Here is a 22,888-nt window from a genome sequence, read left to right as displayed (position 1 = left end):
AAAAATATCTGGAAGATTAGAAAATTATTGGAGAGGAAGCAGGTAGAGATGTACTAGTAGGTAGATGGGTTGGAAATGAATGGATGAATGATTATGGTGAGAGGCTTACCATTTCCTAGGTTTTTTATTGTGGTACTGTGTGAATCCATTACCTATTTTTAAATTACTATTAATTAAAACATTAAAATGCACCTACCCTGTGATAAAATAATTCTAATTTTAGGAATTTATTATACAAATGACAACTGCTGGCGAGGATACGAAGAAAAAGGAACCCTTGTGCATTGCTGGTGGGAATGCAGACTGGTGCAGCCACTGTGGAGAATAATATGGAGTTTTCTCAAAAAACTAAAAATGAGACTCCCATTTGACCCAGTGATCCCACTTCTAGGAATATATCCCAAGAAACTAGAAACACCAATCAGAAAGGATATATGCATCCCTACGTTCATAGCAGCACAATTTACCATAGCTAAGATTTGGAAACAACCTAAGTGCCCATTAGCAGATGAGTGGATTAAAAAAATGTGTTACATATACACAATGGAATACTATGCTGCAGTAAAAAAGAAGGAATTCTTACCATTTGCAACAGCATGGATGGAACTGGAGAGCATTATGCTAAGTGAAATAAGCCAGTCAGAGAAAGATAAATATCACATGATCTCACTCATTTGTGAATATAATGAACAACATAAACTGATGAACAAAAACAGATCCAGAGACAGAGAAGCATTGATCAGACCATCAAATCTCAGAGGGAAGGTAGGGAGGGTGGGGGTGAGGGGAGAGATCAACCAAAGGACTTGTATGCATGCATATAAGCTTAACCAATGGACACAGACACCAGGGTGGTGAGGGCAAGAGTGGGGGTCGGTTGGAGTAATGGGGGGATAAGGACACATATGTAATGCCTTAATCAATAAAGAAAAAAAAGAAAAAAGAAATTAAAAAAAATCACTATGAGTAAAAAAAATTTTAAAAAAATTTTAAAAAAAGAATTTATCCTAAGGAAATGATTTAAAGTGTGCAGAATGATATAAGTACAAGAACTACTCACTGCAGATCAGTTTGAAATAGTGAGTATAAAACAAAAAGAGTTAAGAGGAAAGATATTCAAATTCCAAATGCCCAAACAGTATAGGATTACTTAAATATTTACATTATAGAATACCATTAAAACTCTAAAAATTATGTGGCAAAATACTAGCTAAAGTCTTGGTAAGATATTCCCAATATATCTGTGTTCCCATTAAAATAAATGAACAAGGAGGCTGTTGAAATGGGACTGCTCTAATGCCTTAGCAGCCTACATAAGCAAACCAAAACCTAAGCCAGAATCAGTGTACTCAAATATGAGAAAATAAAACTGAACACAACCAATCACAGTCAACAAGTCCTTTCAAACTAAGGCAACTACTTACGCGAAAGCCCATCCAATGAATTCTTTGCTGTGCATTTGTGTCTGCTCTATAAAAACCTTTCCCCTAGCTTCCCTTGGGGGAGTCCTCCTAACCATGTTTCATTTGGTGTGGCAGTTCAAGTTGATGTTTGTTTAAATAAACTCTTGGAAACTTTGAACCTAAGTTTACCTTTTAATAGTTCCAAAACATAAATAGTATAATTCCATTATTAAAAAGTGTCTGTATATATACTTATACACATACTGATGAGACTCAAAGGTTACAGACCAAAATAGTAATGACAGCTTTCTTTGGATCACAGAATTAAGAAAGATTTTCATGCTTATCTTTTTGCGAATATATATTCTAAAATAAACATATATTTTCTTTGTAATTAAAGTAAGTTTTAAAATCAAGCAATAAATCATCAAAGTAAAATGAACCTTAATGCAGGTCTGTTTCCATATAGTAATGTGGAATCTATTTTGCCTTGGTGCTTTTATGAATAGAATACCATAATATAAGATAGGCTACAAAATTAAAATATCTGTCTGAACTTGAGGATAATTATAACTGATTGCAGAACAATATTCATCATATGCTTTTACAAATATTTCCTTGATATTATCTTCTTTAATTTTCATAATATCCCACTGAGGTTGATACTGTTATTGTCCCATTTTAGAGAAGATAAAAGGGAGTCCTAGGGAGGTTAAATAACTTTCTTAAGATAATGTCGTTTGTAAAGCAGTGGAGCCAGGACCTAACTCCATGAAATGGTTGCAGGTTTAGCTATTCTATATGCTGCCCATACTGGTAAAACAAACTGAGTATTTGTCCCCACTTGATAATGTGAGGTACCATCATCATCAGACTCAGTTTCAGGAGGTTGTAGATGCTCTGTGAAGTCAGTAATTCAAATGGTAAAAGAAAGAATCTGGCAGTCTCTGGACACTGAAGGATCAATTGGCCTGTCTCCTGCACCTTCTGACAGTAGGTTTTTCATGAGGGATGTAACTGCCAGAGCTGCAATTCTGTATTTGAAGAGTGGCAAAACTAATAACATCAGTCTCTTGACCTGCATAAGGTGAGCAGCAAATAACACTCCTTTACACTGAACTTTCAAAAAAAATAAGCCAAAGAGTTGCACAAATTGATATTATGGCATTAGCTAAGTGATATTACCTAAATAGATTAGCTTTTAAACACTAAAAAAATAATAAAAACACACCTGCTGTTGCAATGATTTTTTTTAATCTAGCTAATCATCTTAAAATAAAAATAGGAATTTCCTCATTAGTTTTACCCCAGATATTATTAAGAGATATATAAGGCAACGACAAGTTGTATAGGTTAAGTTCCCACTTGCTCATTTCTTCTAAATTACTATGACTACACAAGATATAGATATATATAAACTATAGCAATGTTTGACAAGAAAATATGGTGATTTCTACTGTTGCATGAATTTACTAAATATTATACTTAAATTAAACAAAAAGCCACTATGTTAAAATAAATTTTTTTCAAATCTGGTGAAACCAAATTTTTCAAAAAAATGTCAAGATGTAACATCATTGTTTATGAATAATGGTCCATCAAAAAAAGGTCTGGGAGAAGGACACAGATAAATCACCTTTATCTTATGAATGTTAAGTAAAAATGGAATTTATATGGAAAGACTTCAAAACACCATGAACATGCTTGTTCACAAATACTATTCATCCTTGTAAGTAAAAATGTCATAAGAGATAAATGTCTAAGAAAGATTGAGGTAAATGCTGTGTGTGCTTATGCTAGAGGACATGATTGAGACAAAAATAAATGGTGGCTCAGGAATGGTAAAGAGATTTAACTTGGGAGCCAATACCAACCCATTGGCTGTGCTTCCCTAGAGTGATGGGCTGAAGAGATAATGAAGCTGAATCCGGCTTCATGAGGATTGCTGTGATTGATTGGCCATGTCTGCCAAGGGCAAGGGATAAACACAGGGGAGATCCATGCTATAAATGTGCCATTCCTAGACTAGTAAATTAGGCAGACAAGGAAAGCACAGTTAGAATTAGTATCAGAACAGTAAAGGCAGACCAAAACATGCTTTTCAGATTAAGAATATGTGTGTGTATATTGACACCCATGAAAAAGACATTTTCTTGAGATTAATATATAGGGCAAATGGAAAGAAAAGGCAATGGAATGACTGTTAGTGTCCCTGGCTGATCTTGATATGTCCAAACTTCATGGTCTTAGGTGACCACTCTTGATTTGAAGTTTACTCATTTATAAATTATACATAATAATACTATGTATCTCACAGGGTTCTCAAGGATCAAAGGAGATCATGTGCAATAAATGGTAGTTATTAGAATATGCAAAACAGTGCTAAATGTTCAGAACTCCCGCCTAACAGCAAGAATGCTGGAGGTGAGGCCTTGGGAACTTAAGGGGTGAGATCCAGAGGACTAGCTAAATAGTCAGCCTTGGAACTACAAAGTTTAATATAGAACAGCACATGTCAGGGAAAAGCAAAATGATTCATTTCCCCCAGTAATAAATTCCTTTATGCATAGTCTGTGCTTTCTCACAACCCAACATCAGCTGCAAACTACGCTAGAGCTTGCAGGTTTGTGTGACATTGTCATTCCATTTGAAGCAGTGTAATTACTGTTGTATTACTATTTTATCATTTAATAGTAGTTTCAGTATTTCTACTGAAAAGTTCACTATCCATTAAGCAATAACTTAAGAGAGAAAAAAGACCAGAGACAATGTTATTAATCTTTTCTCCTTACCAGAATATGTCTTGCAAAATAGTTTATAAATGTCACTCTTCTTGATCAATTCAAAATGCATCTGCAACCAATAAGATCTCTGCAATTCTACTTTTTTACAGTTCTCCTGGAATTTGTCCTATGTCCAGCATCTCATCCCAGAGCTGTCCATTCCCAGGAGTAAGGATAAAGTAAAGCCAAGATGAAAGGGGTCTGGCTGAGAAAGAATTCAATGCCCCATGAGGGCTGCTGGATTCAAGGAGAGTGATGTCCCCTGGACTTTACAGTTGCTGCTCATACTACCATCAAACTTCACAGACTGTACACCTGGCAGTCTTGCTGGGTTTTGCATGCAAATCAGCTCTTTGATGCTTCTGTTGAATTCCTAAATAACACCCATTGCCCGTCTAGTTCAATCCATTGGCATCTGCTAGAACCTAATAGGTAACTGAAGGGACACACTTCTAGCCAAGCTGGGTCCCATTACCCATTCTACACTGTGATACACTATCGGTTATAAATTAGACAACAATAAGCCCAGACTATGGTTTGCACCCATATTTTTTGGCCACAAACAGATCTGGCCAAAATGTGGTGCAGAGACCCCTTACTAAAGAAGTGTGGGGGAAGAGAAACGGACACAGTAGAGCTATTTTAAGACAGAGAAACGTGTGCCTTTTGAGATGAAAACTTTAGAACCCACTAAATTTATTCTCAGGCATATTTTACATATCTTGATAGAGTTAAAATAAGTATAAAATATCAAGAAAAATTTTCATTTTAGGAAGAAACAATTCCATACCAGAATTCTCATTCTTTATCCCAGAGTCTTCAACACCAAAAAGGCATGACCTGAAATTTAATTAGTTTGAAAGAGAAGGACTTTTTTTTTTTGTAGCCAGCTCAAAGGATTTGTGCTCTATACATGAGATATGTTATGTTGTGCTGGTGTTTATATAATAAAAAATGCTTGTAAAAATAAAAGAGGACTGTGCATATAGTCATAAGGAGCCTCAGCAGGACTTGCCTGAGATTACAATGTACTTCGCAAAAAGTATTGTTTGATTGTTGCCACATCCAAATCATTTTTCAGTGAAAATTTGCATTTGATTCTTTAGTATATCACCAAAAGGTTGCAATCCAACCTTTATATATATGCAACATATTGCTAAGAGGTAGTGCCATTCAGAGGCTAAGTATATGGACTCCACAGACATGTATTCATGCGTTGAATTGCCCTTTAGCAGGTAGGCAGTGTGGGCAAGCTAACCTGAGCCAGCCGTTCCTCCTTGTAACATGGGTACAATATAACCTACCTCTTTCAGGGCTGCCATGAGGGTTAATTGTGACAATGCATGTGTTGTGCTGAGAACAGAAGAGCTGGCACAAAGGTAAGCATCGGTAAGAATAGCCCTTACTGCCGAAACTGGTTTGGCTCAGTGGATAGAGCATCAGCCTGCGGACTGAAGGGTCCTGGGTTCGATTCCGGTCAGGGGCACGTACCTTGGTTGCGGGCACATCCCCAGTGGGAGGTGTGCGGGAGGCAGCTGATCGATGTTTCTCTCTCACCGATGTTTCTAACTCTCTATCCCTCTCCCTTCCTCTCTGTAAAATATCAATAAAATATTTAAAAAAAAAGAATAGCCCTTACTATTTTTATGTTCTAAAAACAGCTTTTTGTCCTTCATCTAAAATTAAAAAAAAAAACACTTCCCGCAAGCTCTTTTACAAAATTTTCTTTAACAATCTTCTGAGCAACAATTAGTTTTATTTGCAAAGTATTCTCTCAAGAAACAGAACTAGGTTTTCTTGCTGTTGTGTCTGTATTGAGTAGGGATGAGACCTGATTTCTCTCAGCAACCCTGACTTCTCCTGATCCAAAGGGTAATGGTAATAAATGCCCTCCCTGATAAGAATTATATTCTAAACTAAAGGCCCAGTGCACAAAATTCATGCTTGAGGGGATGGGGGGGTGGGGAGGGGGGTATGTGTCCCTCACCCAGCCTGCACCCTCTCCAATCTGAGATCCCTCTCACAATCCAGGACTGCTGGCTCCCAAATGATCGCCTGCCTGCCTGCCTGATTGCCCCTAACTGCTTCTGCCTGCCAGCCTGATCACTCACTAACCACTCCCCTGCCAGCCTGATTGATGCCTAACTGCTCCCCTGCCATCCTGGTCACCCCAACTGCCTTCCCCTGCCAGCCCAATTGCCCCTAACTGCCCTCCCCTGCTGGCCCAGTCACCCCTAACTGCCCTCCCTTGCCAGCCTGGTCACCCCTAACTGCCCTCCCCTGCAGGCCTGGTCACCCCCAACTGCCCTCCCCTGCAAGCCTGGTCCCCCCTAAGTGTCCTCTCCTGCAGGTCTGCCCCCCCCCAACTGCCCTCCTCTGCCAGCCCAGTCACCCCTAACTGCCCTCCCCTGCTGGCCTGATCGCCCACAACTGCCCTCCCCTGCTGGCCATCTTGTGGCAGCCATCTTGTGTCCCTATGGGAGTGGCCATCTTTAACCACATGGGGATGGCCATCTTGTGTGTTGGAGGGATGGTCAATTTGCATATTACCTCTTTATTATATAGGATAAGACCCAAATGTTATAAACATTTAAATGACACTATATACACAAAAACAAAAAGCAAGTGTATCAAAGATATCAGGGCTCCTGAGAGCTCATGTTTGCCTCTTTTTGAGTACTTTAATAAATTAATTTGCCTAAGAAATAGGCAGATTGAACCCTCTTCCCCCAATTTCTGTTTAATTGTGGAAAAGAGCTATTCATAGCAAGTCTAGAAAGTGAAGTTTGTCTAGGAGATGTGCCGCTGCCAGAGAAAGAACCCTAATGAGGAATGCCATATTTTGTCGCAGCAGCTGGGTCTATATGCAGACCTACTTATTCTGAAATCATGCAAACTCATCTTAATAGAGGTCTGAGCATTATGAGCAGATAGGGGGAAATTCACCATCTTACTTGGTTCACTGTGTACTAAAGAAGTACACCCAATCATTAGATTCAATTAGATTGAAATTATATGATAGAATTTCACACTTTAAATTTTCATAAATGTTAACTGGGTTTCACTATTTACTAAATATGACTTATATCTTCTATATCAGCTGCCTTTAGTCAAAGACAGAGATCTTTGGGATGAGTGGTATATGGGAAAAGTATGTTAAAACGGAGGGAGGCAGATGGCAAAGTCAGACCAAGTCTACTTAACTATTTTTGCCTTTAGGCTTGCCCTGGGGTTAGAAGTAAAAAGGAATCAATCAGACAATAGGCACGGGTGACATAATCTACCAAGCTACTCTTACTAGTACATGTACAGAGACGAAGCCTCCACGGGGTGATCTGAAGAGTTCTGACAGATTTCACCCCACTCATAAATGTACCCTCCGAGAGAGTCATTGCGTGGCGCTGAAAATTCCCTCAGTATTTGTTCCTGTGCGTTAAGTCTTTGAAGATCCCCATTCAAATGCCATGGGGCAGAAGGGGCGATTATAACACATTAAAACCTTGCCAATTATGATGATCTTCATTTGAATTAAATCTAAAGAATAGGTATGTGGCCAGCTCACAGAGTTCTGAGGGATGAGGAAAAATAATAAAAGGAGAACAGCAACTTTTATAGAAGGCTATCTCTGTGCCATGCCATGTGTGGAAAAACTTAAAAAGTTTATTTCATAGTAGGGACTGTTAAATATAAAACAGGGACTATGATTATCTTCCTTTCACAGAAGAGGAAACAGATGCTCTGAGAAGTTCAGTAATCTACTCAATATCATGTGGCTATGAAGGGTCAGCACAAGGATATATGACTCAAGAGAATGAGTATTTTACTACTATCACAGCATTTGGGAAAAAACATTTAGATTTAAGGATAGGATCCGAGAAAATCTTAGTATAGAATAACATGTCCACAGAGTAAAAGACCAGAAGGAAAATCCAGACCAGTATTAGGCAGCATGTGTCTGAGGAATGAGTGCACAGAAAAGCAAGGAAGTCAGTTCATTATAATTTTGTAATTAAGTAAATCTTCCTAATTAATAAGACCAATCTATTATCTCACAATTAGCATGACTAGTACAATCAAAAGTAAGTCTTTCAACCTTCCACTGGTCCTGCATATCTTCAGGCTATTAATGTTCCCAGCAGTTATATTCCATTATATATAAATAGATATGTATGGTTAAAACTGAGAATTAACTATTGTATATTTACCACATTGTATACTCTTATCTAAATCACAATTTCTACCTTCATTTAATTTTTGTCTGTGGATATTATTATATATTCTCCATTCCACAAACTTCTTTTTAAGGAAGCAAAATTATAGACACGGAAAATGTTTTAACTAGTCTTGAAATAGATGCTGAATGAAATAAGTACATAATCTGTAGAATCCAAAGAATTTACTTTTTAACATATTTTTTTATAATGGTGACCTCTCAGAATTTACAACAAAGTTCCGAGCAACAATTTACAAATTCACAACCCCTGCTTGACTATAATTTGATGCCTGTAGTTGCAAGTCATTAGTAGCTCATGAAGCTACCTCTGGGTGCTGTAGGGAAATATTAAAAATTTACTCATACATAAAAAATAAAATTTAACAGTATAATATAAAAATAGCACACCAGTGTCTTTTATTGGACTGCACTAAGCTCTCTTAGCCTAGTGTACTAAAACCATGTACCAAAATGTTATGTTACTGGGTAGAAAGAAGTTCAGCGTTTGGGAAGATGTAAGGTATATTTTTTTCTATAATCAGATAATAAAAAGTTACATTAAAAGCTGTCTACCTAATAGTATAATATTATATCTACTTTAATTCTCTCACTATTTCCTAAATTAATTCTCTTTCTCTAGCAAATTTATATTTTACAAACAAGTGTGATAGACAGATGTGCATGAAGACACAAGTTCCTCCACAGCATTACACTGAAAACATAAGGAGTAAGGATTAAAACATTTAATACCAAATGTTTTAAAGTATGCATTATGTGTGGGATATTGTGGATTTATTATCTGTCAATTGCATCATTCCTCATTTAATTATAATTATTTCCTAGAGGTTACTTCTAAGATTTATAGTATGTGCATACTGTAATTTAGAATTACAGATTAAAGGTTAATGTGCAATTTTAAATATGTAAACTTATTTCTTTTAAAAAGCCAGCCCAAATTATATCTACACAGAAGCATTTCTCCCTTCTGTAAACTATGAACATATGGAAGGCGAAGACATTTGAAGGTTGCGTTATCACAATAACTGTCTTCATTGGCTATTTCATTTTATGTGAATCCAAACTATGCTACATCTCAATGCTGCTATAAACAGAAATGATTTTAAACTGGCATTTTAAAGCAATGCAGCAATATTAGCTTATTAAGTTTTTTATATATTATATCTTTGATAGTTATGGGCAATATACCTATGGAATGCATAACATATAAAAGAGCAATTATCCTCAAGATTTCTACAATAAATTTCATTTTTTTTACTCTACTCATAATTCTACATGACACTTGATTTCTACTCATAATTATTTGATCGATATGTTAATTTCTACTTCATTCAATCATTCATTTGACAAATGTCACTGGTGCTTCTTATTGTCAGGTTTTGTGCTAATTCCAGGAAATACAAAAGAGGATATGGTTGGGTTATGCAGAGGCTTATCATCTTTATAGTACAGCAACTAACAGACTCCACTTAGTCTCATAGTCAAATAAAGAATAAGTAAAGTATGTTAACAGGAAAAAACAATTAAATTGAAATAGTTACAGTTTTACTTAGTAATGTCTTTCAAAGATCTACTTAGAAATAATGTAAGATTTATGTATATATATTTGTATATATATATATATATATATATATATATATTGATTTCAGAGAGAAAGGGAGAGAGAGAGAGCGATTGAAACATTAATGATGAGAGAGAATCATTGATTGGCTGCCTCCTGCATGCCACCTACTGGGGATCAAGCCCACAGCCTGGACATGTGTCCTTAACTGGAATCAAACCCAGGACCCTCAGTCCACAGGCTGATGCTCTATCTACTGAGCCAAACCAGGTAGGGCTAACGTAAGATTTTTATCACAATTTCATTTCACTTAGCACTCACCCATTTTATTTAGTGACTAGAGGCCTGGTGCACAAAATTCGTGCACAGGGGGTGTGTCCCTCAGCCCAGACTGCACCCTCTCCAATCTGGGATCCCTCTCACAATCCAGGACCCCTGGCTACCAACTGCTCACTTGCCTGCCTGCCTGATTGCCCCTACCCGCTTCTGCCTGCCAGCCTGATCACCCCCAACCACTCCCTTGCCAGCCTGATCGACACACCTAACTGCTCCCCTGCCAGCCCGATTGCCCCTAACTGCCCTCCCCTGCTGGCCTGGTCACCCCTAACTACCCTCCCCTGCCACCCTGGTCGCCCCCAACTGCCCTCCCCTGCTGGCCCAGTCACCCTAACTGCCCTCCCCTGTAGGCCTGACTGCCCCTAACTGCCCTCCCCTGCAGGCCTGAACACCCCTAACTGCCCTCCCCTGCAGGCCTGACCCCCCCCAACTGCCCTCCCTTTCAGGCCTGGTCCCTCCCAACTGCCCTCCCCTGATGGCCATCTTGTGGTGGCCATCTTGTGTTGGAGTGATGGTCAATTTGCATATTACTCTTTTATTAGATAGGATTCAATCACCACATTTCCATCCTACTGGTATTACAATTGTATTAAAAAATGATAAGTATGATTAAGAAGGAATCTGAACCAAGGTTTCTAGAAGAAATGCCACTATAATCCAGTTAAGCAAGAGTTCAATACCTTAACTGTGAACAAAAGTGCCCCAAAGTCATCTCAGTTATTCTTTGAGAGTGTTAGAAAGAAGAATTAGTGGATATTGTACTGAATTCAAGTTTGTTTAAAATGCTGACTCATCCCACCTCTAAGTTCTTCAGATTTATGTATTTTCTAGTTTTTACTCTTAAAAAATACTTATTTGATATCAAACTTACTATAAGCTTTTGCTTTTATTTGGACATTTACATATACTTTGCTTTATAACATCAATGACATTTTATAGATTTATGTGGGGAACAAAAACACTTAGCATTAGGTGCAAATTGATAGTACACATAGTGTAACACTGTTCTGCTGATGTTCCTCTCCAACATACTGCAAACATCATCTTCAGGATGACACACTTGGAGACTTCCAGTGACGAGGACCTCAGTCCCTTTCACAGCATGCGCAAGCTACTTACACCTTAGGGCTTTGAGCATAAGGGTCCTATGCCTGAAATGCTCTTCCCCCTAGTTTGTCACCTAGCCAAGCGACACTTGTCATTCTGGATCAGCATCAATGCCACTGCTTTAGAGAAATTTCCCCTGACACTCAGTCTAAACCTGGTATCTTTATTATAACCCTCATCACAAGCCTTTCTTTCCATCTTTGCACCTTTCACAATTTGTGATTGTCTTGTTTAATTATTACTTTGACGTCTATCTTATTTAATCATCACAATAGCCCTAAGAAGCACTAGGTACTTTTACTACCCACATTTCACAGATGAGGGCATTAGCTCTCACCTACATGATGCCTCACTCATATTTATTTATAATAAATAATTGAATAAATAGACTGAACCAAGCATCTCCTAAAATTGAAATTAAACCCTCTGGACATGATGGGGAAAGTCAGTACTATGACCCTGATATATAGTGATGTACATACTTTTTAAGCCTCACTTTTTCATCAGTGAAATGAATATAACACTTATCTCACAGAATTGTTGTTAGGACTTAATGAGCTATGTAATAAAAATAAACTAACCTTAATAAGCAGTCATAATTTATATTCCAGCCCATGGATGTTTAAGAACACATCTCATTTCTCCTCCAAAAGAGAGCCTTTCAAATAAAATATCTTGCCCTAATTCTTCCAGTTCATTGGCCTGGTTTTCTTCAATTGTCCTTATATCCATTGACTTATTAGTTCGTTCAACAAATATTTATTGGGTACCTACTATTTGAAAGATATAATTACTCATAAATCCTGGTCCTCCTGAAGCACACAACTAAATAGAAAGCCAAATTGTACAATCAGTCACTCAGAACCAGGGTCACTCAGAGGACTTGTTAAAATCAGACTGCTGGGCATTCCCCCAGGACTTTCAGATTCAGTACATCGTGGGTGGGCCCTGAGAATTTTCACTTCTAAAAAGTTCTCAGCTGGTGCTGATGCTGCTGATCCGGGGATTGCATTTGGTGAACCAGTGAACTAGAATATGGTGATATTTTCCCAAGGATGGGGATGAAATTTTGGGAGAAAAGAATTAAAACCAAAACAAAATAAAAAAACACAATATATCAGGAGTTTGGTTAAGGAAATGGCATTAACTCTGGCCTTAAAAGGTGGGAAAGGACAGTCTTTGCCAGACAGTGGCATGGTTTCCTGCTCTAACTGTGCTTGGACAACCCTAGCGCTGGAGTCCCATCCCAGACAGCCTCTCAGATCCAGCCTTCTGCCACCTCCTCATAGCGCCCCACTTCCCCACCTGCTCCAAGGCCCATGCCACTGTTCCCACGCTGCACAGCCACCTCTTCTCAGCCACCCATCTGAGGACCGGATCACCCAAGCCACCCCCAGGACTCAGAGGCCACCATCAACCATCAGAACAACCTGGAGCTCTACGCTTCCTACGCCCACCAGTCCATGTCTTACTACTTTGACTGCGATGGTGATGCCAACTCTTTTCTTCACCAAGCTCATGAGGAGGAGAAACATGCTGAGAAGCTGATGAAGCTTCAGAGCCAATGAGGTGGCCGAATCTTCCTTCAGGATATAAAGAAACCAGACCATGATGACTGGGAGAATGGGCTGAATGCAATGGAGTGGGCGTTACAGTTGGAGAAAAGTCATTACTGGAATTGCACAAACTGGCCACTGACATAAATGACCCTCATATGTGTGACTTCATTGAGACGTACTACTTGAGAGCAGGTGAGACTCATCAAAGAATTGGGTGACCACATAACCAACTTGTGCAGGTTGGAGGCCCCCGAAACTGGCATGGCAGAGTATCTTTTTGACAAAGCACACCCTGGGAGACAATGAAGAGAGCTAACCCTTAGGCTGGCTTCCCACAGACAAGGGGGTGACTTCCCTGGTCACCAGAGTAGTACATGCATCTTGGAGTTACCTTTACCTTTTCTATAGTTGTATCAAGTCATCCACTTATTTCTTTCATTTGAACCAGTCTTTCAAATAAAGTAATTTGGTACCCCCAACCCCCCAAAAAATATGGGAAAGAATTTGAAAGGGGCTTCATGTGTTTTTTGTGTGTTTTTTTGAGGAAACAATCATTTTTAAATGAATATGACAACAGATATTTTCATAATTTTATGACTGAAAACCAACTGAAGAAAAAGTATAAAATTATATTTAATGGAAATAAGTGGCAACTATTACATCAAAAGAACACATGCTATAGGTTTATTGGTAGGAACTAATATATGCCAGTGTGAAGAAAATCAAGGGAATTTTTAACCTAATCATATTAACTAATATGTGCATGAATTTAAAGTTAAATGAGACAATCTACAACCTGGTACCATATTGACTCTGGACTAAGGAACACATACTGTGTCTAGCCACCCATCTTAGCTATTACACTGTTGGTGTTTTTTTATTCCAGAAATGATATGCTCTATAAAATATATATTTTTCTGCAACATTATTGGTAACTTGATAAAGAACTAGCTGGTTACAGATTAGAATTCAGTGGGAATTTTACATTGTCTTTCACTTTAAAAAGTCAATCCTATCATCTAATAAAAGAGTAATATGCAAATTGACCATCACTCCAACACACAAGACGGCTGCCCCCATGTGGTCAAAGATGGCTGCCCCCATGTGGACATAAGATGGCCACCATAAGATGGCCAGCAGGGGAGCGCAGTTGTGGGCAATCAGGCCAGCAGGGGAGAGCAGTTAGGGGTGACCAGGCCGGCAGAGGAGGGAAGTTGGGGATAACAGGGCCTGCAGGGAAGGGCAGTTGGGGGGGGACCCAGGCCTGCAGGGGAGAGCAGTTGGGGGGGACCAGGCCTGCAGGGGAGGGCAGTTAGGGGCAAACAGGCTGGCAGGGGAGCAGTTAGGCATCAATCAGCTTGGCAGGGGAGTGGTTAGGGGGTGATCAGGCTGGCAGGCAGAAGTGGTTAGGGGCAATCAGGAAGGCAGGCAGGCGAGCAGTTGGGAACCAGCAGTGCTGGATTGTGAGAGGGATACAGGCTGGGCTACCGGGATCGGGACTAAATGGGCAGTCGGACATCCCTCAAGGGGTCCCAGATTGGAGAGGATGCAGGCTGGGCTGAGGGACACCTCCCTCCCCCCGTGCACGAATTTCGTGCACCGGGCCTCTAGTGTACAAATAAAAATATTAACCATGTGTAACACTACATGCTTCTTTGTGAACACTGTGTTATTCTCAAGTAGGGCAAATGCAGATTCTGAGTCAGTTGTAACCTCAAAGTGAAGATTTTACACATACTCAAAAGTATGTGTCAAATTCATGTACTAATTCTGCAATTGTAGTTATGATTGACTAAGCTGTTCTTTATAAACTGGAATACTCAGTGGTATGCCAAAGCTGACTCAAATGGATTAACAACTCTGCATTCAGGCATCATGTTGGTAGTTTGACATTGGCCATGATGGGAGTATTCATACCATGGAAATTTGTAAAGATTACAAACAAAGGCATTTTTTTCTTTCTGTTTTTTTTTTTCTTTTTTTTTCAAAGCTGATTATTAAACATTTACCATTTTCAATTTCGAGTTTTCATGCCTTGGGACTAATACAATAAAACTTGATTATATGCACGACTTTAGGAGAGAAGAAAGTTAAATAGTTGAATTTCCTTTGCTAATTTCCTATGCAGAGAGAAGAATTAGTATACATTTTTTAAAAGTGTTTTACATTGTCCCTTAATGGTACTAAATGTTTCACATTCGTGATTATATGTATTCTTTCTCCCAAGCACTCTTTAAGTATTATTATTCATATTTTGCAGGGAATGAAACACAAGTTCAAGGTTAAATAATTTGCTGAAGGCTAATTCTTGACTAGTAAACATTACTGTCTTCCCTAAATCAAAAACATACTTGAAGGATTCTTCTTTCTCCCTCAAACCTGGCAACAAGGATAATTGAACGAAGTTGATAACCAATTCTCCATTTTGAAAAAAAATATTGTAATTTGATTTACAAAGAGAGTTTTAGGTTGCATTAGTTTAAGTAAGCATTATTAAAAAAAAACATTCTCAATACTAACAGATTTTATGAAATTTAATTCTCTCAAATTTTTTTAGGACATGCAGCTTGGCCTTACATAATTCATCTCATCAAGCCTCAGGAAGGATTTGATCATTTTTTTGAGGCTTCTTTAAATCTAGCAATTCTGTGACATGGCCGGGTGTTTTAGAAAGGAATATATTTGGTATGATGAATTGAAGAAATACATTTTTCACGAATGATAAAAATTTATTAAACTCGGTTTCATTTGTTATAATCAAGGCATTATAGAGTATAGAAATTTAAACCTTTTTATTCACATTTTTTAAAATGTTCTTGCTTTCCTTAGGGCAAAGTTTAACTCAACTGGTTACCTCTTGAGCATAACCGGGATGGGCGTCCACATTGATGGATGATTTATACATAGTTTTTGGACTCTTTCTATTACTGGAATCTTAAATATACCAAGTGATCCATGGCATGATCGCAATATGGTATACTGGCCTTCAAAATGTCATCGTTACAAAGTTGAGGATTCATAAATGTGTATATACACATATCCATGCACACACATTGCTATCTCTCTAAGGATGTTCATCAAAAGTCTGCACAGTTTGCCCTGGCCAGTGTGTTCAGTGGTTAGAACGCTGGCCCATGCACCAAAGGGTCTCAGGTTCGATTCCCAGTCAAGAGCATGTACCTGGGTTGTGGTTCTCCCTGCCCTCAGTCGAGACACATGCAGGAAGCAACCAGTGGATATGTCTCTCTCACATGGATGTTTCTCTCTCAATCTCTCTCTCCCCCCCCCACCCTCCCTCCATTCCACTCTCTTTGAAAAGCAGTAAAAAAGATATCCTCAGGTGAGGATTAACAAAAAATACCAATAAACGAAAAACAAAACAAAACAAAAGTCTGCACAGTCCAAATGACACTCTGTTCGGTCAAACAAGCAATTGCTTAAAGCCTTGGCTTATTAAATATCAACAGAAGATTTAGAGCTTAAAAGACTAAATGGGGAAGATTTTTAAAATTAAATAAAGTTTAACCCACAGGGAAAATAGGTAGATAATTTTCAAAATTAACTAGATGCTTAATAACTATCTTAAAAATTATCAGAAGCTATAATGGTTCTTTATTAACTTTCATTATTTATAAGAAGATAATTCCAGGTTTGAAGGGAATTTAATATAGGAGTGTGTGTGTGTGTGTGTGTGTGTGTGTGTGTGTGTGTGTATTTGTGTTGGGGAGTATATTTAGCATTGAAACAAGATTGATTACTAATTATTATTTAAATGAGTGAAACACTATGCGTTAGCTCAGGCTTGGCATGGAGGAACGCCCACAAGGTTTCTACCCACATGGAACTTAGAAAGATTGGTAGGCCAAAAACTTTCTTCCATATCCATGTTTTCATTTAGTCTTTTCAACTAAAATTCTACTAATAAATTAAGAAAACCTATTTGATACATAGACCTAGGCTTGAAGATTTGCAAATATACACAAAAATTCAATCTTTCCCTTTAGAGATATTTGAAAAGCACCACAAACAGGGTGACCTAACAAGATAAATATACATACATACGGATCATGGAGAGAATAGAGGGCCAATTTTCAAAATAGCGTATTACAAAGAAATAGAAAGTATTTTTCTTTCATACTGACAGTCCAACCTCAAGCTTTCCAAATGAAACATAATGCATCCTGTGTGTCATCTCTCAGTTGCCTGATTGTAAAATACTTTATTCTTTCCCATTTTCTTAGTAAATTTTATCTTCACACTAAGTTCTTTATTTCAAAACATATTTTTTTAATATATTTTATTGATATTTTACAGAGAGGAAGGGAGAGGGATAGAGAGCTAGAAACATCAATGAGAGAGAAACATCGATCAGCTGCCTCCTGCACACCTCCCACTGGGGATGTGCCCGCAACCAAGGTACATGCCCTTGACCGGAATCGAACCCGGGACCCTTCAGTCCGCAGGCCGATGCTCTATCCACTGAGCAAAACTGGTTTCGGCTCAAAACATATTTTAAATGATATGTGGTTTATGACTCTTTTAGTTAAAAAACACACATTTAAACCCTAATAGAACTTCTCTAGCTTTTAAGCTAAACAGTAGTAGGGAGAAACAGTAGCGCTTGGTTTACTGGTAAGTGGAAGGTTAGGTGAGGTTTGCAGAATGAAACAGTTTGGAACAGGTGATGTGATTTTATTACATGGAAGTGACTCATTCTATCACCACTGAGTGCGAAATTGTTATTTGGAAGTAAATGTGTGAAGTCAATACTCTTTCGAAAAACATAAATAATAACTCATCATGATTTGTTCATCCTAGAAAATAAACATAAGACACTGACTTAAAGATAAATGAAATGCTACTTTTCTTCATAAGCGATAAAGATATAATAAAAATATGCTTTGAAATGAGAAAAATGAGTTATGAAATTAATTCAAAAGTTTATCGGAGGAAGCACAATATCCAGTATAAAGTAATTTATTTCTCATATAATTAACTTATTATTAATAAAATCAACATTTAGTGAACATATGCTGTGGGCAGGCACTGTGCAAATACTGGGGTTACAGAGAACATAAGTAGTTCCTGTCCTTAAGTTGCTTATGGGAGAGAAACAAATATGGCATAGTGTCCCCTAACATTCATTCTCTCCCTTATTTTAGCAAGAAAATGCCCCATCAATTTTTTACTGGCCCACAGCTACCTTTGTAGAGGTTGCGGTTTTTAGTTTTTCTTGAGCTAAGTATTAGACAAGAGGATGAGAGCAGATACTGGGTGCAACTTCACTTCGAGGATGAAGCTCCTGGCCCTGCCATTCCTCTCCTTTCCCTCTCATGGGCTGGAACACCTGTACACAGGTTAATGACCCCGCTTTAACTGTTTACAGTGGTCACACCCAGGTAACACAGAAGCAACAAGACGGAACACCCCGAGTGCCAGAATAACCACATGAAGTATAGCTGCTCCTTTTACTCAGCTCAATACCACGTGAAAGACAAAATAAACTCCTATCTCACGTTAATCACTATTTTGAGCGCTCTCTGCTACTCCAACACAGTGACTCCTAATACAATAAATAAGCAAAAATTGCACACTAGATATTTGCTGACAGTCTTGTGCCTCAAACAGTCTTGCCAATTTCTATATAAGGCAATTCCATTATTCTAGTTGTTTGGGACAAAGCTTGGAATCTTTTACTCCTCTCTTTATCTCACATACTGTTTTCAACCCAATCCATTATTAAGTACTATTGGCTGAACTTTCAAAATAGTTTCCAAATTTAATCTTTCTTCCCACCTTAGCCCAAGTCATCCTTATCTCCCTTCTTGACTATTTCAATCAGCTTCCAAACTGATAACCCTGCTTCCCTCCCTGCTATCAGAGTTTACTTAGCTGCAAAAGAGCCATAAATTAGAGCATGTTGCTCTTCTACTCAAACCTGCTATGGATTTCTAGCTTGATTTTAAAAAATGATACAAGTCCATAACATGGCCCACAAAGCCTTTGGGGCTCTGTTAAATCACTGATTTCTTTACCTAACTTCCTTACCTCCAGCCCACAAACCACTATCTCCTCTTTAGCCACACTTGCTTCCATACTACTCCTTGAAGATTGCCTCAGGGCTTTGCACATTTTTATTTTCTCTGCCTAAAATGCTCTTCCCTCAGATGTTATTAGCATGGCCCATTGTCCTCATTCATGTCCCTGCTTCTGCTCAACATTCAATTCATAGAGGCCTTCCCTGACTATCCTCCATCACGCAGCAATTTCTTTCCCATCAGGCATGTCCCGCTCTCTGTCCCCTTACCATGCTTTGGTTTTCATAGCATTTATCACCACCCAATTTTATATATATATATATATATATATATATATATATATATATATATATATATATATATATATATATATATATCGTCCCAAGAAATGTATGCACACATTTTGAGTAATTATAAAGTCAGTGCTTATTAAAATACATTTCATTTGGGATACCCTCTGCATAGCACCCCCTGACCGCTGAAAGTCAATCTATTGTGAGAACAGGAAATAAAATGTACTTTTGCAGAAAACACTCAGCTATAACTTGCATATAAATAAGTTCTAAAATTAATTTCTTATCACAAGATAATGTCATATGTGTTCACAGTTGGAGTAAGCCTTTTATCTCCCAATGTTACTTATAAGAGCTGCCTTTGGGAGAAGAAGAAAGTTGTCTTTCTAAGAACAATAAATGAAAGTGGCAAGGTTGCTTTTTTGTTTTTTAACTTATCTCAAGAAAATGCTTAATAGCATGGTAGTGAGATATCAAAACAAGCAAATACACAGCAAATGAAAAAGCCTCTTGCAAAATAGATCATAAGAGAAATTTATAGAGATTTCAAACATTTTACTTAGCAATAAGAATTTAAAAAGAGACATCCAGTGAATAGCTTGCAATTTAGGTTTACATATGCACTGAGATTACTACACTGGGTCCACATATAAAACAAGATTCTTTTTTTAAATTTGAAAGCATTTAAGGTATTAAATGAGTTATTGTCCTAAGCCTCCAAAGCACCCAATGTTACATCTTCTAGGATTTTTAAGTGAGAAATAAGCCCAGTATAAAATCATTTCCTTCTCCAAAAATGATAATTGTATTCAAATAAAATTTCTTCTACTCATTTAGAACTATAATTAAAGTCTAATTACCAAAAAAAATCAGTATTGTACTACACTAATTCAAGATAATCATTGGGAACCCAATTCAATTCCCAAATCGTGAACATTAGAAAGTATGCAAACAGAACCCACAAAATTCTTCAAGGATACCTTTCAGACTGTGAAATGGAATGTAATTAAGGGAATAATGAGCACTTCCATGGAACAAACTTGCCCATTGTTGATCTGTTGGCTATTTGCTCTAGATTCAAATGCAGGCCTTTACAGAAAAATTTCTGCTTCTAATTTACCAAGACATTATTTACAAGACATTTGTTTTGTGACATGGTCCTATTTATGTAGTATTTGGGGGAGGAGAAAGGGGACATATGATATTTTGAACTTCAATCCCAGATTATTTTCTGAAACAAATATCCAGTTGGTCATATTTGTCTTCAGGTCATATAGTTTAGGCAGTATTCTCAAACTTTTAGTCTCAGAACCTCTTTTTTTTAAAAAAAAATATATTTTATTGATATTTTACAGAGAGGAAGGGAGAGGGATAGAGAGCTAGAAACATCGATGAGAGAGAAACATCGATCAGCTGCCTCCTGCACACCTCCCACTGGGGATGTGCCCACAACCAAGGTACATGCCCTTGACCGGAATCGAACCCGGGACCCTTCAGTCCGCAGGCCGATGCTCTATCCACTGAGCCAAACCAGTTTCGGCAGAACCTCTTTACATTACTAAAAATTATAGAAAACCTCAGAAGGCTTTTGCTTATGTGGGCTGATGTTTACTCCATTAGAGCTTAAAACTGAGAAAATTTTAAAATATTTATTCACTTGAAAATAACACACTTATTACATGTTAAAAATATAATTTTATAAAATTAACTACATTTTCAAAACAAAGAGTTTAATGAAAACCATGCCATTATTTTACACTTTTTGGAAATCGAATTGATGTGTGCCTCAGTAGAAAACAGCTGCATTTTCTGTTCTACACTTAATTGGCTGCTACATTACACACCATGTGCCTTCTAGAAAACTCCACTGTACACTCATGAGAGAATAAGACAGAAGACAGGTAACATGCTTATGTTATTATGAAAATAGTTTTGACCTCAAGGAGTACCTAAAAGGTCCCCAGACTACCCTTTGAGAATTATTGCTTTTAGGATATTAATTGGCAGAAAATAGGAAGAAATTTTCAGTTTACTGCAAATATTTTTTATGGAGAATTAAAACATATTTATGACTATATATATTAAATCTGTTGAAATATACAAAATTTTCCATTTAGTCTGTTGCATATAAAACTATTATAATTAGGAGAACTACATTCATTAATCTTTTGAAGCCTGATTTGGTTAACTGAATACTCCTACCTCCACACTCTTGACTTCTTAACTGAGATTTCAGACATGTGTATCCATTGTCCTTGAATGGACATCTCCAATGGGATGTCTAATAGTCATCTAACTTCACATTATCAGAATAGAACTCTTGATTTACTTCCATAAACATGAACTGTTTTCACTTTTGTCCCTCAGAAAATGGCACCACCATTCACCCTACTATTTAAATAAAAAGCCTAAAAGTTGTTCCCAAACTACTCTTTTTTGAGCTCCATGTGATATGTATGAGCTGCAAAAATATACCATCTTTCCTTTGGATCCCATGCTGCCATCCTAGCCCTGGTATCCCCATTTCCCCCACAATATTATATTTTTTCCAACTTTTGGTAATTAGTGTAATTAATTTATCTACTTATAAAACATAAATCAGATCATATCCCATCTCAACCTAAATTCTTACAATTCAACATAAATTTCTTGGAATGAAAATAAACTACTTACAAAGTCCTACATGTGGCCTGGGCTCTACCAACCTTTCCATCCATAACTCACACCAGTGCCTTCTTTCTGACTCTTTAACATCCAAGCTTTCCCCACCATCTAGCTTTTCTACTTGCTGTTGTCCTCATCTGGAGGCCACCATCCAAGCTTTTGTGTGTCTGGCTTCTTCTTGTCATTTAGGTCTCAACTCAAATGTTACCCTCTCAGAGAAGCCTTCTCTGACCCGGTCAATCATTGCCAGACCCACCTTCATGATTCTTTTACATCACGGAGTTTCATCTAATTTATTCATAGATATTTCATTATGTGAGGGTATTTGGCTTATCTCCATGAATGTTCTTTGTCCTTTTCCCCTACAACCATCACCAGAATTTAAACTCTAGAAAAGCAGGGACCATATGTGACTTATTCACAGTTATATTTTCAGTGTCCACCGCAACATAGTCAGAATTGAATTATAGGAATCTACACTAATAAAAGAGAAAGATGCAAATTGATTGTACCTCCACGACACCCACCAGCCAATCAGGAGTGAGTATGCAATTAACACAACAAAGATTGCAGGTTAGGAGGCAGACCCAGGAGGCGAGGGCGGCCATGCAGCTTGACAGCAGACAGCAGGGCCTGCTTGGCTGTAGCTGTGGTGACCCACAAGCAGGCAAGCGCGGCCCACAGACAGAACCCAGCAGGGCCTGCTTGCCCATCACCGTGGTGTGGAGCAGGCAATAAGACATTCCCTGAGGGCTCCGGATTGGAGAGGGTGCAGGTCGGGCTGAGGGGCTCTGCCCCCTCCCAACCCCCGTGCATGAATTTCATGCACCGGCCTCTAGTAAATAAATAAGCAAATGAATTAATAAGTGAATCATAGTAAAGACGCTGTATTGCAAAAATAACAACTAAATAT

General features: G+C 38.0%; 1 protein-coding gene and 1 pseudogene across 3 annotated transcripts in view; one reads left to right on the top strand and one right to left on the bottom strand.

Moving 5' to 3' along the window:
- LOC308257703 overlaps positions 1 to 13,296 on the top strand; it is a 238,702-nt pseudogene extending 225,406 nt beyond the window's left edge. Inside the window, exon 6 of the transcript in view lies at positions 12,809 to 13,296. The product of the transcript in view is annotated as an uncharacterized misc_RNA (transcript). The remainder of the gene's footprint in view (positions 1 to 12,808) is intronic.
- The window catches only part of PRKG1 (protein kinase cGMP-dependent 1), a 1,125,638-nt gene that overhangs the window by 927,543 nt on the left and 175,207 nt on the right, over positions 1 to 22,888 (bottom strand). The gene's annotated exons all lie outside the window — the stretch shown is intronic.

This window comes from Plecotus auritus (assembly GCF_963455305.1).
Source record: "Plecotus auritus genome assembly, chromosome: 9".
NCBI classification, from domain to species: Eukaryota; Metazoa; Chordata; class Mammalia; order Chiroptera; family Vespertilionidae; genus Plecotus; species Plecotus auritus.
This window is presented reverse-complemented; position numbering and strand designations above follow the sequence as displayed.